The 13,385-nt window shown below is 45.2% G+C and overlaps 1 protein-coding gene across 4 annotated transcripts in view; it reads right to left on the minus strand.

Moving 5' to 3' along the window:
• The window catches only part of LOC135195058 (acid ceramidase-like), a 338,079-nt gene that overhangs the window by 189,819 nt on the left and 134,875 nt on the right, over positions 1–13,385 (minus strand). The window lies entirely within an intron of this gene.

Here is a 13,385-nt window from a genome sequence, read left to right on the forward strand (position 1 = left end):
GTCGGCAGCAAGCTATAATTTAAAAAATTTACTAAACTTACTTGATTCTCAATTGGTTGACACCATTAAAAATTTTTAAAAAATTCCATCTAAAGAGTCTGGCACAGGGTATTAATAGTAAAGGTGGCCCTTGGTTAGAGGCAGGGGTTCCGTTCCTGGCCGCTGACGCCAAGTGATTTTTTATGCTAAGCAATTTAAGTCTACAGCTGCCGCACAACCTTCTTTCGGATACTAGACCAGTTAACAGCGCCCTAGACCGGTCATACAGCACCATATCCCGCAATGGCAATAATAAGTAAAATTATTATTTATGCAGTATAGTAAATATAGATGTACTGACCGTACATTATAGTAATTATAAATACTGTCAGTGAAAAAAGCCCTAGCTTTAATCCTTTGGGTGTCTAGAGTATGTACGATCTAAATAAGTTTTATACAGTGTATAGGTACAGTAGTGTTCGAAGTTTACGATAATTCGTCTAATGATAATCTGATTTTTATGAGAGACCAAATAACAATAGCCTAACTTTATCCCTCTTCTATCTCGTTACATCATTAAAAACTAAGCAAAAGAGAATTAATGAAATTATGTTTTTAATGGTTTACACCTCCATTGGGTAAACGTGTACAGCCATGAACAACAAACGGGAAACAACTTTTTTTCAAAGTACAACCGAATGGATTAACAAAATCGTTTGGCTTGCATTTCAATCATCAATACTATGACATTTAAATTATTACTGAGTTGTTTATAATGACGTTATGTAAATAGGACTGAAGATATCTTGATGTAATAACTTTATTCGCTATAGGGAAATATCTGTTAATTTAACACCTATTTGTATAGCTGAAGCTGAAAAACTGTTCAAGCGCTTAATTGACCATTATCATGCATCAGCAACAAGATAAAACTCCAGTAAAGTAATGCATCAACCATCCATAGATAAATTGAGATAAAATCCTTTTTAATCAAACACTGTGCGTGAAAGAAACAATCTTACTGTTTTGGTTTCACGCCGCTAAAAGATAAAGTAATCGGTAAAGTTCGTATTACGATGATATAAATAAAAATTGGGAACGGAATCACATATTGTTTTTTTACTCATAAAACATGCCACAACTTAACCTTAAATGCCGAAGCGTACAGTATTTTAAAATCGTCTCCCATATGCGTCAGCTTTCGCGGGTGCGTCACTGAAGCGGAAAAAAGGCATTTTTGACGTAAGGAAAAATCTTTTCGGTGCGTTTTGGCTCGTGTCGCCAGCGAAATATCCTTTAATCATTATTCTATGGTAAATGTACTAACACATACAAAGAATATAATAAATAAAGAAAAAGGTCAGTATGACTGACTCGCTCACACTCTAGGAGGGTGTCGGTAATTAACACTGAGGCGGTGAGACCCTACCCGAGCCAAATGCCAATAGACAATCCCCACTACAAAACCCTCCAAGAGGGGGCCGTCCCACAAGAGGGAGCAGCTCGTACTACTCTACACCATCTCCATGCTTGCGACTGCTGCGCCTCTAGTGGCCATCCTGAGTTAGCAGACAATCTTGACGAAGGGATGGGTCGGGGGGTTTTCGCTGGCGACCGAGCCAATCGCCCAGAATAGGATTTTTTCCCTTAACTTCAAAATCCTTTTTCTGGCTCAGCTCGTGGTCGCTTGCGCGAAATCGTACCCAGAGAACAGCACAAGATTGTAAACAAGTAAATAAAATATAGTAAAACAAATAGGTCTCAAATAAGATACAAAAATAAAAGAATGAATATATTGCGAAAAGATACATACAACAGTAAAACAAAATCCAGAATTATGCTTAAATTACCCTTTACATCAATTATGTTAATAATTAAGGTAATTTACATATATACAAATAGGTTACAATGCTTACCTATCACAATAAAACTGTGTAACAACATGTATCAAAAAGAAAATAGCAATAGTATAAATTTACATAAAAATTTGATCAATGATTAAAATACAATATCTTGGAAGTATATGAACTTATATACAAACCCGTAACCATTGCATTATGATGTATCCCCTGCAATAAAAATAAGGGATACATCTATGAATCAGTGTGTTAATCAGATTGAGTGTCCCTACCAGGACAAAAGGGGCACTATACAATCATAAAAGCAGCTAAGACAACAAGGTTATGTTAATGAACAAGGCAGGAATAGACCGAACTGTTTGGGTGAGGCAGGTAGAAAAAGGGGGACTGAATCTTTCTACTATAATCTAGCTAGAGTCAGGGGAACTATTTACCCGCTGCTACTGCTGAATTTCAGAGCTTCCACGGACTTAAGGTAGTGACGTTTTGACCACTGTCGGTGATTGTTCCATCCGTATACTTCTTTAAAATCGCAAAATTCTATGTTTGGAGTAATTAATTGAGGTTGGCTACTGCCCTGACATCATGTGGCTTTTGGAAAGGCGTCCAGGATGGCTTGTTTATAAAGTACAGGATTTGTTGCTGATGCCTTTAGTGGATAAAGTACCACCTTTGTTCCTCCTAAGAGGGGCCCCGATGGGAAGAGGAGTTCCTGGATAGAAAGGCTCGTAGGGTTGAAACCGACAAAGGAAACAGCTTGTGGAAGGGGTAGTACCCATTCCAAGGTTTCCCACCTTCATCAAAGTATCTTCATTCTTTGTAAAAAACACGTTCCGGAGAAAGTAAGCACTTCCCCCTTTGGAGGAACTGAACATGTCCGGATCTCTGGATAAAGCCGCAGTTCTGAAAATTCTTGCTCCTGAGCTAGGCTTAATAAAACAGAGTTTTTCTTTAGGAGCAAATCATAAACGGCTTTGGTCATTATCGGTTTTCGGAAGACAGTTTTTAGAACATCGTTTAAAAGGAACCCATGAAACTGACGTAGCCTGACAGAGGGCCTAGTCTGCACATGCTTTAGGATAGACGAGAAATAGGTATCTGTCAATCTATGTTAAATCCAAATTGGAATATCTTTTTCAATCTGACTTGTTTGTCGAATCGTGGCTAGCTGCTAAACCCTTTCAAATAAAAAAAAAGGGGGGAAAAAAATCTGAAAAGGATATAGCATAATTAACTGTCATGATTCTGATACTGACCTCTCCATGAAGATTGCTAACTTTTTGACGCACCATCAGCCTGCCTCAAGTTTGAATCCCTTTTATCCGATTCCAGGAAAAAGAATATTCTGGAGGGTCAATATTCGCTCTCTTTTTGCCGCAAACTTCATGAAATCCATAAAGTTAGGGTTTTGAGAAATCCTAAGGAAGCGAACACAGTCTTCGTTTGTACTGACTGGGAGATCTTGGGAACTGGTATCCGAACGGGCACGAAGACCCAGTTCCAGTATCAGGGTACCAATTGCTCTTCGCAGTCTGGGCGACTAGAGCCAGTTGACCCCTGAATGTCCTGATTTTGTCTAAGACCTTCATAGGAGATATCACTGGAGGGAAGACTTAAATCTTCTCCCAGTTTGTTCCGGTCCAGATCCCGGGGCGTGCCGTGTCGGTAGCCAGAGGGTCCAGGTGGGGGCTACATAAAACACTGTAGTTTGTGGTTCGCATTGTGATGCGAAGAGATTCCACCTGTAGCCCTGGGACTCTTTGAAGGATCCATTGGAACGAACTCTCGTCTAGAGACCATTCCACTCTAGGGGTACTGATTCGGGATAGCGTCTGCTATGACGTTTCTTAATTCCATCCTATGTGGGTGGAGGAAAGTATGCCAACTGAATTTTGTCTGCCAGGGCGAAGATGCTATCATGACTGATTTAGATGACGTGACTTGGAGCCTCCTCTGTTTATGCAATGTACTACCACACTGCTCTGTCAAGACTAGCTTTAATGTGGGAGTACCCTTTGGTGGCGTATCTTTTCAGAGTCAGAGAGACTGCCATTGCCTCCAGTAACTTGTATATGGACTGCGGCACTGGGTGACCCAAATTCCCTTGCAACCTTTTGACCTGGGAGTACCCTCCCCGCCGCTTAAGGACGCGTCTGTGTGGATGGTAATCCCTGGCGAGGGAACTGAAGAGGGACTGACACTGACGATTCTTGACTTTTGCCCACGGCCGAAGCCGGTTCTTTAGAATCAGAGGTACTATGATAGTCTTGTCCCCTGGACCTGACATTTGCCGAGAGCGCCAGATCCTGGTTGATCTTTCAGTTTGGCTTTCATTAAGATGTATCGTTACTGAAGCAAACTGAGAGAGCCCGAGGATTCTTATCCCTGAGCTGCTCCCCGAGGCTAGTTTGTGACTTAGAAATGTGCTTGACGACTTCGCTATTTCTTTCCTTTTGGGTGGATGGATCGACAGAGTGTGTGAAGGATAGATTTGTTTTTTTTTTTCCCCCATTGAATGCCTAGCCACTGCAAGTTGTTACGCTGGGTGAGTCTGGACTTGGATCTGTTTATCTTGAATCTAGATATTCTGGATTGGGTCAACTTTCAGTGTGGCCTTGTTGCATTCTTCGAACTGATTGGGCCCAGATCACCAATCGTCGAGATACGCTACTACCATAATCCTTTGCTCTGAGCCTGTTGCCACTCTACTTCCGCTAGCTTCGTGAACACCCTGGGTGCCACGTTGAGCCCGAACGGACTAACCTTGAAAGAAACGGCTGGTCTCCTATCTTGAATCCCAGATACGGACGGTAAGTGTCTTGACAATAGGGATATGATAGTAGGCGTCTGTAGATCGATAGAGGTGGTGACGGGCCCCACGGGGAGTAAAGGTCCGCACCTGTGAGATCGTGAGTCATCTTAACTTGGCCGCAGCGGATGGCTAAGTTTAAGCGGACAAGTCTAAAGATTACCCTTCTTTTTGTTTGAGCCCTTTCTTGGACGCTGAACAGCGACCTTGAAATTTTAAATCTCTTGACTTTGAGGACTATAGCTCCTTTCTGAAGAGGTCCTCGCGTACTCTGTCATTCCTTGGAAGGAGTTTGACGGAAAGTCTGGCTGGAGGTGGTTCGTCAACCAGCTCAACCCCGCCCTTTTGAACACTATCTCTGAGCCCACTGGCTGAAGTTCCACCGGTGGGCGAAAGTGAAACCGCCTCCCTCCTACCTGAAGTTCCTCATGGTTTGGTACCCCCCCTCGACCTCCTCTGAAGTGCTTTCCCCCTATTGAAGGGGGCCTCCCGATCCTCTCCCCACGAAAAAAGGACCGCTTCCTCTGGCTCCCTTGAATTCGAGCGGTCACATATTCTGAGAAGCTTGACCCTCGAAGGCTGATTGTAAGCTGGAGAGATGGCTATGAGGTGGAGGTTTGAGGCGGAGGGGATATCACATAAATAGGCTGTGATTGCCCTTTAGACGTGGGAGGGCTGAGCTGTCTGCCTATGGCACTGTAGGAACTTGTTGAGGGAAGCGCAGGTCTGCTTCTTTTGGAAGGTTGGAAACCGTCCTAGGCTTCCTTTGCCCTTACTCTTTGGTGTCAGTCTTGCCTTCTCCTAGCCGTAAGACCCCAACCGGTCCTTAAGTCTTTGGTTTCAACCTCGTCGCCTCTGCTTGTACTTTTCCTTTACCTAGCCTCTGGGAAGAGATCTGGCGCCCCAGATGTTAAAGAAAGTAACCTATTCGGTTCATGCCAGATGTTGCCTCTAGCATACTGCTTTCTGCCAATTTGTTCTAGCAAGTGGCAAACTCGAACATGTTCCTGACTGCACCGTTTGAGTCAGGGCTTTGTCCATAAGCTTAAAAATTGGGTTCTGTACCCTAAGCCAGGTTGCTTACCCTCAACCTAGCCATCCGGTGATTGACCTGGCTTAGTCGTGTTGTTCGAGTCCAACTCCGCTTGACTAAGACTATCAGGGAGCCTGGGCAGCTTTTCACCAAACTGCTCCATAGGCACAGTCAGTTTTGAGTATTGCAGCTGTGAAAGTGTTAGGCAGTCCTCCCATAATTCTCCCAATTGACGGTAGCAACGGAGAAGTGGGGTCCTGCTTCTTTCGGCTGAAGGCATGGGTTGTTCCCCTTTTTGAGCTCCTTGAGATGGTCGAGCCCCACCTCGCTATCTTGGTAAGTAAAGGTAGCGGGGTACCTTCGTCCTCGTTAAAAATGGTAAAGGTACTTTTGAATGGTTGGATCTTAGTATTCGAACAGTCCATGTCGTCTAGACAGCAAAGCCATATCTCGTTTGGGTCCTGGTCCCGAGAATAGAGGACTGTCTCCTTTGGTAACCCTCCATCTCTAACCATAGCCGAAGGCGTGAAGCCTAGCGTAGCCTATGAAGGGAGGCTGTAGGCCTTCCGGGTAGAACTCGAAGTCCTACATAATTCTTCGAGTTCCAACTCCGTATGGAGATGAAGACCATCTTGGAAGGGAGCATATGACGCTACTCTCCAAGGATTGATTCATGGAGAAAGCGGTCAAGCGAGTCATACGGGGGAAGCTGAGATCCAGTAGTGTTGGAGGTTGAGGGAGAGGCAAGTAGGGGGCTTCTCTTAGGGCCGGGCTATAATAGTATCCTGAGAAGTTATCCTATCCGGACGGATAGGCCGAGATATCATATGTTCATAACTCGTCTTTAGGGCCTACCAAGTCTCCCACCTGTTGCCAACGGCCACATTGTGTCCAGAGCCGGAGCTGCTGCGGAGGTGGAGGGGAGACTCTGAATAGGCACCAAGGTAGTGAACTGGTGATACTGCCGGGGTGCGGGATTTCTCCTTAGGCTGACGCTTTGAGGACTTTGAGCCGGAGCTAGACCCTTTAGACCTGTTCTGGGCCCGGGATTAACGAGCCGGAGCTTAGCGAAGGAAGAAGACAGGACGTTCTTCTTCGGGACGATGACGTCTTAGTCAAGGTCATATGCTTAATTGATCTTAGGCCTAACCGAGCCTCTGGAGGAGTATAGACTCAATCACGGTAAAGCTCTTGAAGGATGGTGGAAGTTGCAGGGGTAGAAGAACAGTCACTCCCAAGGGAGTAACCCCTTGGGTACCTGCATTACTTACCCGACCACAGGTCTCTATACCTACCATAGGTTCAACATTTATATCCATGGTTGCGACATCCGTGGAGTATATCCTGGTCTTTGTTCAGTCAAGGAGGCCGCCAGCTGTTTGTTTGGATCAAGGCAATAGAGGGGCCCCCTCTACCGGGTCGACGTACCCAGTCGCCTTGCCTCCGGGAAGATTAACAAAGCTAAAAACGCTTCTCCATTATGTAGGTCTGACCCTTGGCGCGTTCTTCGCCGAAACCTCCGACCCAGCCCGCAGGGTAGCCATGCCGTATCTCTTACTGCCTACTGCCGGAGCCTGTAAGAGAGGATATATTGTAGAAAAAAAAGAAAATTGTTTTTAAGAAACACTTAAAACTAAAACTTAGGATATAACTTAACTAGATGCTTAAGTTAAAGTAATGATGAAACTTAAGAACTGAAAGAAGCGGATCGGCATGCGGAGTATGGATACTTACAGCCTTCCAAAGCTGGCTCACCAGATCGTAACATAATGGTAACGTTCTCATGTACAAGACCTGGATGTCCCCGTGCGGAGTCGCGCATGGAGCTATGGGCCCGCAAACTTCGTGTCCACAGGGGTCCTGAAGTGTAGCGGAACATCCGGGATGTCTCACAGTTGGTGGCCTGTAGTGGAAGACACATGAGTATCTTAAAGTGGTAACACTTACAACTAAGGACAAAGAACTCCGTTACGTGGCGGAGCTGGAAAAATTTGGGCATAACCCCTCCTGCATTGCCTGAATAGGCTATAATCCCGAGAGATCCGGTAAATACTAAGGGAGGGGTGGGGATGTTTAAGAAACTTAAGATAAACTTAAGATCACTAAACCTACATGCAAGTAACCGGACTAGGTCCAGTGAAGCGAGTGTAGTACTCAGCAATACGTACGGTTAGTAAAGACTATTGTATGCTCCGGCCAACTATGGTGGACTAATACCCTTCGCTGGATATAAGGGCTTCCGATAGGGAGGACTCTAGTAAGGAGGGACGGTCGAGATGACATACAGACCTCGAGCTAACCCGAGCGAACCAAGGAAGTTACACGGAAGGGGTGGGAAGGCCGAGAGCCCCCCCACAACGTACCAACCCTCCGGGCCGAGAAGACGGAGAGGTCTAACATAGTCGGGACGTCGAACTCCCGGCCCCTCCGTGGAGGGGAAGGGGGAGCGGCTCCGGGCATATCTGGCGAGCAAGACAGACCGACCCACCCCCGCCCGCCTATGGTAGAGCGGGAGAGGGGGAAGGGGGACTGGAAGGCGCCTGCTGACTCGTGATCACGTAAGATGACCACTAGGCGGTAAACTAAGATACGGTCCCAGCCTAAGGCCACAACGATCAGAGAGAAGCTATCGGAAGGCACCAGAACTGAAAGGTTAGCATATAGGCCCATAGGGCGAAAACCAACTGATCAGAGAGAAGCTATGGGAAGCGCCGCACTGATCAGGTAGACTAGGCTCTACGACCTGGACCTAGGCTAAGCCTAGACGCCAACTAACCTAACAACAACAAACATAAAAAATATAATAATATAATAAAATTGAAAAAGAAGTAAAATAGCAGGAGAAAAAATCCAGTAGTGTTGCGACTAGCCCGAAGGCAAGTCTACCACTCAAAGCTAGTCAGGGCCGATTACAAGAACCTGGACTAGGGTCTGGATAGCAAAGCCTACATAAGGTGAAATACATACTGTTAAAACAACTTGAGTAGAACGTAATAACGCGGATAATCAAATAGAGCGTAGAAATAATAAGGGATGTTCTAAGGTAGGGGAGACAAGAACGAACTCCAACATGCGGCAGGACCATGCTGCCATGCTTCAGCCCCCGAAGAACGTATCTATCCTAAAAAACGGCAAATACCGTCTCGGGGACGGAAAGAACTCGCTAACCGTAATACTGATACTTGCTTAGCTGCTGAAATAGCTGCACGCTCCATTAATTGAAAATCCGAAGAAAGGGGCACAAAAAAACACAGAGAGAAAAATAGCACTTGTGGATTCGTGCGAGCTTAAAACGAAAAAGGATGCCACTAGAGGCGCAGCAGTCGCAAGCCATGGGATGTGTAGTAGTAGTACGAGCTCCTCCCTCTTGGGACGGCTTCCCTCTTGGAGGGTTTTGTAGTGGGAGATTTCTATTGGCATTGGCTCGTGTTGGTCATCACTTCACTCGTCCTAGTGTTCATACCGACCCCTCCCTAGAGTTGAGCTGAGTCAGTCATACTGACCTTTTTCTTTATTTTATTATTCTCTGTATGTGTTATTAACATTACCCTAGAAATACTAGATTAAAGGATATTTCGCGAAGCGACACGAGCTGAGCCGAAAAATGTTTTTTTTCAAAAAATCAACAGCATGCCTTTAGTTTTCAAGATTAAGTTCATTTTTGGCTCCTTTTTTGTCATTGCCTGAAGCTTAGTATTGCAACCATCAGAAACAAAAAAAAAAAAATCAATTAATCATATATAGATATTTGGATATATTACAGCGGAAAAAAATTTCATATATTCTGTATAAAAAATCGCGCTGTGAGCAAACGGTTTTTAAGCTAACAAGTTTAATTTCTTGGGCTCATCGTCGTGTCGCTTGCGCGAAATATCCTTTAAATCTATTATTTCTGGGTAAATGTTACTAACACATACCAGAGAATAAATAAAATAAAGAAAAGGGTCAGTATAACTGACCGTCGCTCACCTCCAGAGGGTGTCGGTATGAACAACTATGGCGAGTGAGGACCAATATACCACACGAGCAAATGCCAAACAGAATTCTCCCACTACAAAATCCCCCAAGAGGAAGCCGTCCCATACAGAGTTGGCATCCACTTACTACTACTACTCCATCCCTGCGCCGCCGGACGGCTGCGCTCTGGTGGCCCATCCTTTTCAGTTAGCGCACTCAGTTCACACGTGCCATTTTTTTACTCTTGTTGTTATTTGTGCCCTTTTTCTTTGGATTTTATTTGCCCATGGAGCGTGGCAGCCATCGCATCCGCTAAGTTTAAGTACAGTAACCCTTGACTCACGAACGCATTGACGCCACGTCAACTCGATCCCCGACCAAATATAGGTAAAATTTCACCCTTGACCTACGAACTAACTTTGAGATTACGAACAAAAAAAATGCCGGAAAATAAATTCTGTTGGGGTCATGGAACTAATTTTGATACATGAACATTTGAAAAATGCTGGAAATTTTCTGGAAAATACAATTCCCTTGGGGTTTCACACAAACTAATTTTTAGACAACAAACATTTGAAAATGCGCGAAACTCGCCCAGCACACGTGAGAGCGTTTGAGGTTGCATGGGAACAGCATCCTCCAGCCGCCCACTGCACTGCGTCAACCCACGCATACGCTCTTTGTCTCATCTCATTGTGTCAAAGACGTTCGTTCCAATATCGCCTAGCATTTGTTTTGCGCTGAAAACTTTGTGATTTTCTTCATAATGGGCCCCTAAGAAAGTGAGAGTGTTGGTGAAAGTAAGAAAGTGAAGAGTGATGGTGAGAAGAGGGTGCAGAGGATATAACCATTGAAATAAATGAAAGAAAGGATTATAGAAAAGTTTGAACGTGGTGTTTCGCGTGACCGATATCGCAAGTTAGTACAAGATGGCCAAGTCGACAATTTCGACAATTTTGAAAAAACAAGGATGCCATTAAAGAAGCAATGTTGCGAGGAGTGACAGTACTAACCAAGATGAGATCGCAAACACCCTCGAAGAGGCAGAAAAAAAAAATAATTTTGAAGTGGTACATGAGAAAACAGATGGCAGGTGGCTAGTGTCAAACGATCCGATCATCTGCGAGAAACTCTGCAAGTGTATCAGAGTTTTGCTGAAGAAACTCCTTTACTAGTGCCACGCCGATGATTTAAGGCTAGAAAGGGTGTTTGATAACTTCAAGAAAAGAACTGAATTCACTCCTGTAATTAGGCCTGGTGAGCTCTAGCGAAGACAAGGCTTCCTGCTGAGGCAATTCGTGAACTGAGTTTGCCGAGCTCGTGGAGGTCCGAAGGATACGTCGCTCACAGATTTTCAATTGTGATGAAACGGGTCCTCTTCTTCTGGAAGAAGATGCCAACGGACATTTATCACCCAAGACGAGAGGGCGCTCCAGGCCACAAGCCAATGAAGGATAGGCTTACGCTTTTGTATGCTCATAACGCAGTGGCGACTTGAAACTAAACCTGCTCTTGTCACCATTCAAATAACCCCGTGCCGTTAAGACAGCACAACGTAAAATAGGCCAAGACTGCCTGTAATTGGGGAGGGCCATACAAAAGCATGGGGTGACAACGGAACTTGTTTTTGGAGTAGGATTGATGAGTGTTTGCGCCGACCGGATCAAGTACCTAACAGAGAACAAGCTACCCCTGCGGCCTTCTATCTGGATAATGCCCGCGCACACCCTTCGTACTTGTGGTGCGGACTGCAGTGAACATGACGTCACTTCAGTCAAGTTCCTTCACCCAACACGACCTCTGTTCTCCAGCCCATGGACCAACAAGTCATTAGCAATTTTAAGAAATAATATACGAAGGCGCTCTTCTCCAGATGCTTCCGGTACTGAAGAGACACAATTAACCTTAAAAGAATTTTGGAAGAAGCACTTTTAATGTTTTTTCACTGCATAACCCTCATTGATAACGCATGGACTGAAGTTACGTAACCGCACATTAAATTCTGCGTGGCGAAACTTTGCCCCAGTCTTAACTGTCCCGTGATTTGAAGGGCTCGATTCAGAGATTGGGCAAGAAATTGGTGTCCATGGGCAACGTAGTGGGTCACAAGTCAACGACGAAGATGGTGAAGAATTGGTCCCGCTGAACATTCAGAAGATTTGCTGCGGACGAACTTGTTCAACTCCACAAAGAGCAGCAGGAGCAACCTTGCTCGGGAGCAATCAACGGACAAGAGGAGGCTGTAGGAAGTTACAGATGTCAGCAGTGATGTTATAAAGCGCATTGCGAAAGTGTAATGATGCCAGTGCTTCCTTGAATTGTTAATCATCCGACAAATTGTTACTAACCAGGATCGTGAATATGCTCAATGAAATTCATGAGCCATTTTCAGAAAGTTATGCAAGGAAGGAAAGCAAAGACATTGGATAAGTTTGTGATTAAACGTTTCACCAAAAACCTAGAAGAGTTGAATCTCCGAACGAGATCATCCCACGACCTGTATGGGGGAAGGGTCTCCTTCCGCACATAACCTCCTCCCACCCACCCACCCTCCTCTTCTCTTTGTCCTCAAGCCAGAAGTCTCGCCAGTCTATAATGTTCACTTAACAAACGTTTTTATATAGTGTTATTTAACCATTTTAAAATTATATTCTTAGATTATAGGTTTTTTTTACACTGACTTTTACATTATCTGTGTAAAATAGGCAAAATATACATAATATATATTGGTTCGTAGGGGTCAGAACCAATTAATATTAATTCCCATTAAACTATGGGGGAAATTAGCCTCCGAGTCACGACAATTTGGAACACGACCCAAGTCTAGGAACGGATTGTGTTCGTGAGTCAAGTTCTACTGTAATCATTGTTATTGCTAATTGTTTTTTTTTCCGGCCCTGAACCGTATTGCCGTTTTTTTTAGGTATAATACGAACTCTAGGCGGAAGCATGGCAGCATGGTTCTGGGCTCTGGTGGGTTCGTCTGGGTCTCCCATACCCAGAACATCCCCTTACTTATGTACGCTCCTATTTTATTATCGCTTTGTTTAGGGTACGGTACTCACGGTTTTTGTCATGCATGCATGTCTTTTACCTTATGTAGGCTCCTTCCATCCAGACCTAGCCACGGCTTTTTTTTCCCCACCCCCCCCCCCCCCCACCCCCTTTTTTTAAAAAGGTAAAAAATCGGCCTCGGCTGGCTTTGAGTGGTAGACTTGCCTTCGAGTTAAAGTCGTACACTCCCTGATTTTTTCTCCTACTATATTGTGTTTCTTTCCTTTCATTGGTTATTCATATTGAATTAATTATATATATTTGTTAGGTTAGCTAGGCGTCTGGCTTGCTTAGCCTAGGTCATGGCCCATGGGTCCTATACTACCGCTCTTCAGTTCGGTTGCTTCCCGATAGCATCTCTCTAATCAGTTGGTTATGTTTCTAGGCTTAGTTTTGTTGTTCTTATCGCCTCGTGGTCACTACTGATCACGAGGCAGCCAGACGCCTGTCCAGTCACCTTCCCCCCTCCCGCTCTTCTATGGAGTCCGGGGGGGGGGGGGGGGGGGGGGGTGGGGGGGGGGGGGGGGTCGGTCTGCCCCATGCTCGCTCCGCATACCCGAGCCTGCCTCCCTCTCCCCCCAGGCGGAGGGGGTAGAGGGACGGGACAGACCCAGATGTCTCGACCTCTCCGGCTTCTCGGTCCGGCCGGATGGTAAGGTGGGGGGGACTGGCCTTTCCCCCCCCCGTTGCTACC

Source organism: Macrobrachium nipponense, chromosome 15 (genome assembly GCF_015104395.2).
Source record: "Macrobrachium nipponense isolate FS-2020 chromosome 15, ASM1510439v2, whole genome shotgun sequence".
Classification (NCBI taxonomy): Eukaryota; Metazoa; Arthropoda; class Malacostraca; order Decapoda; family Palaemonidae; genus Macrobrachium; species Macrobrachium nipponense.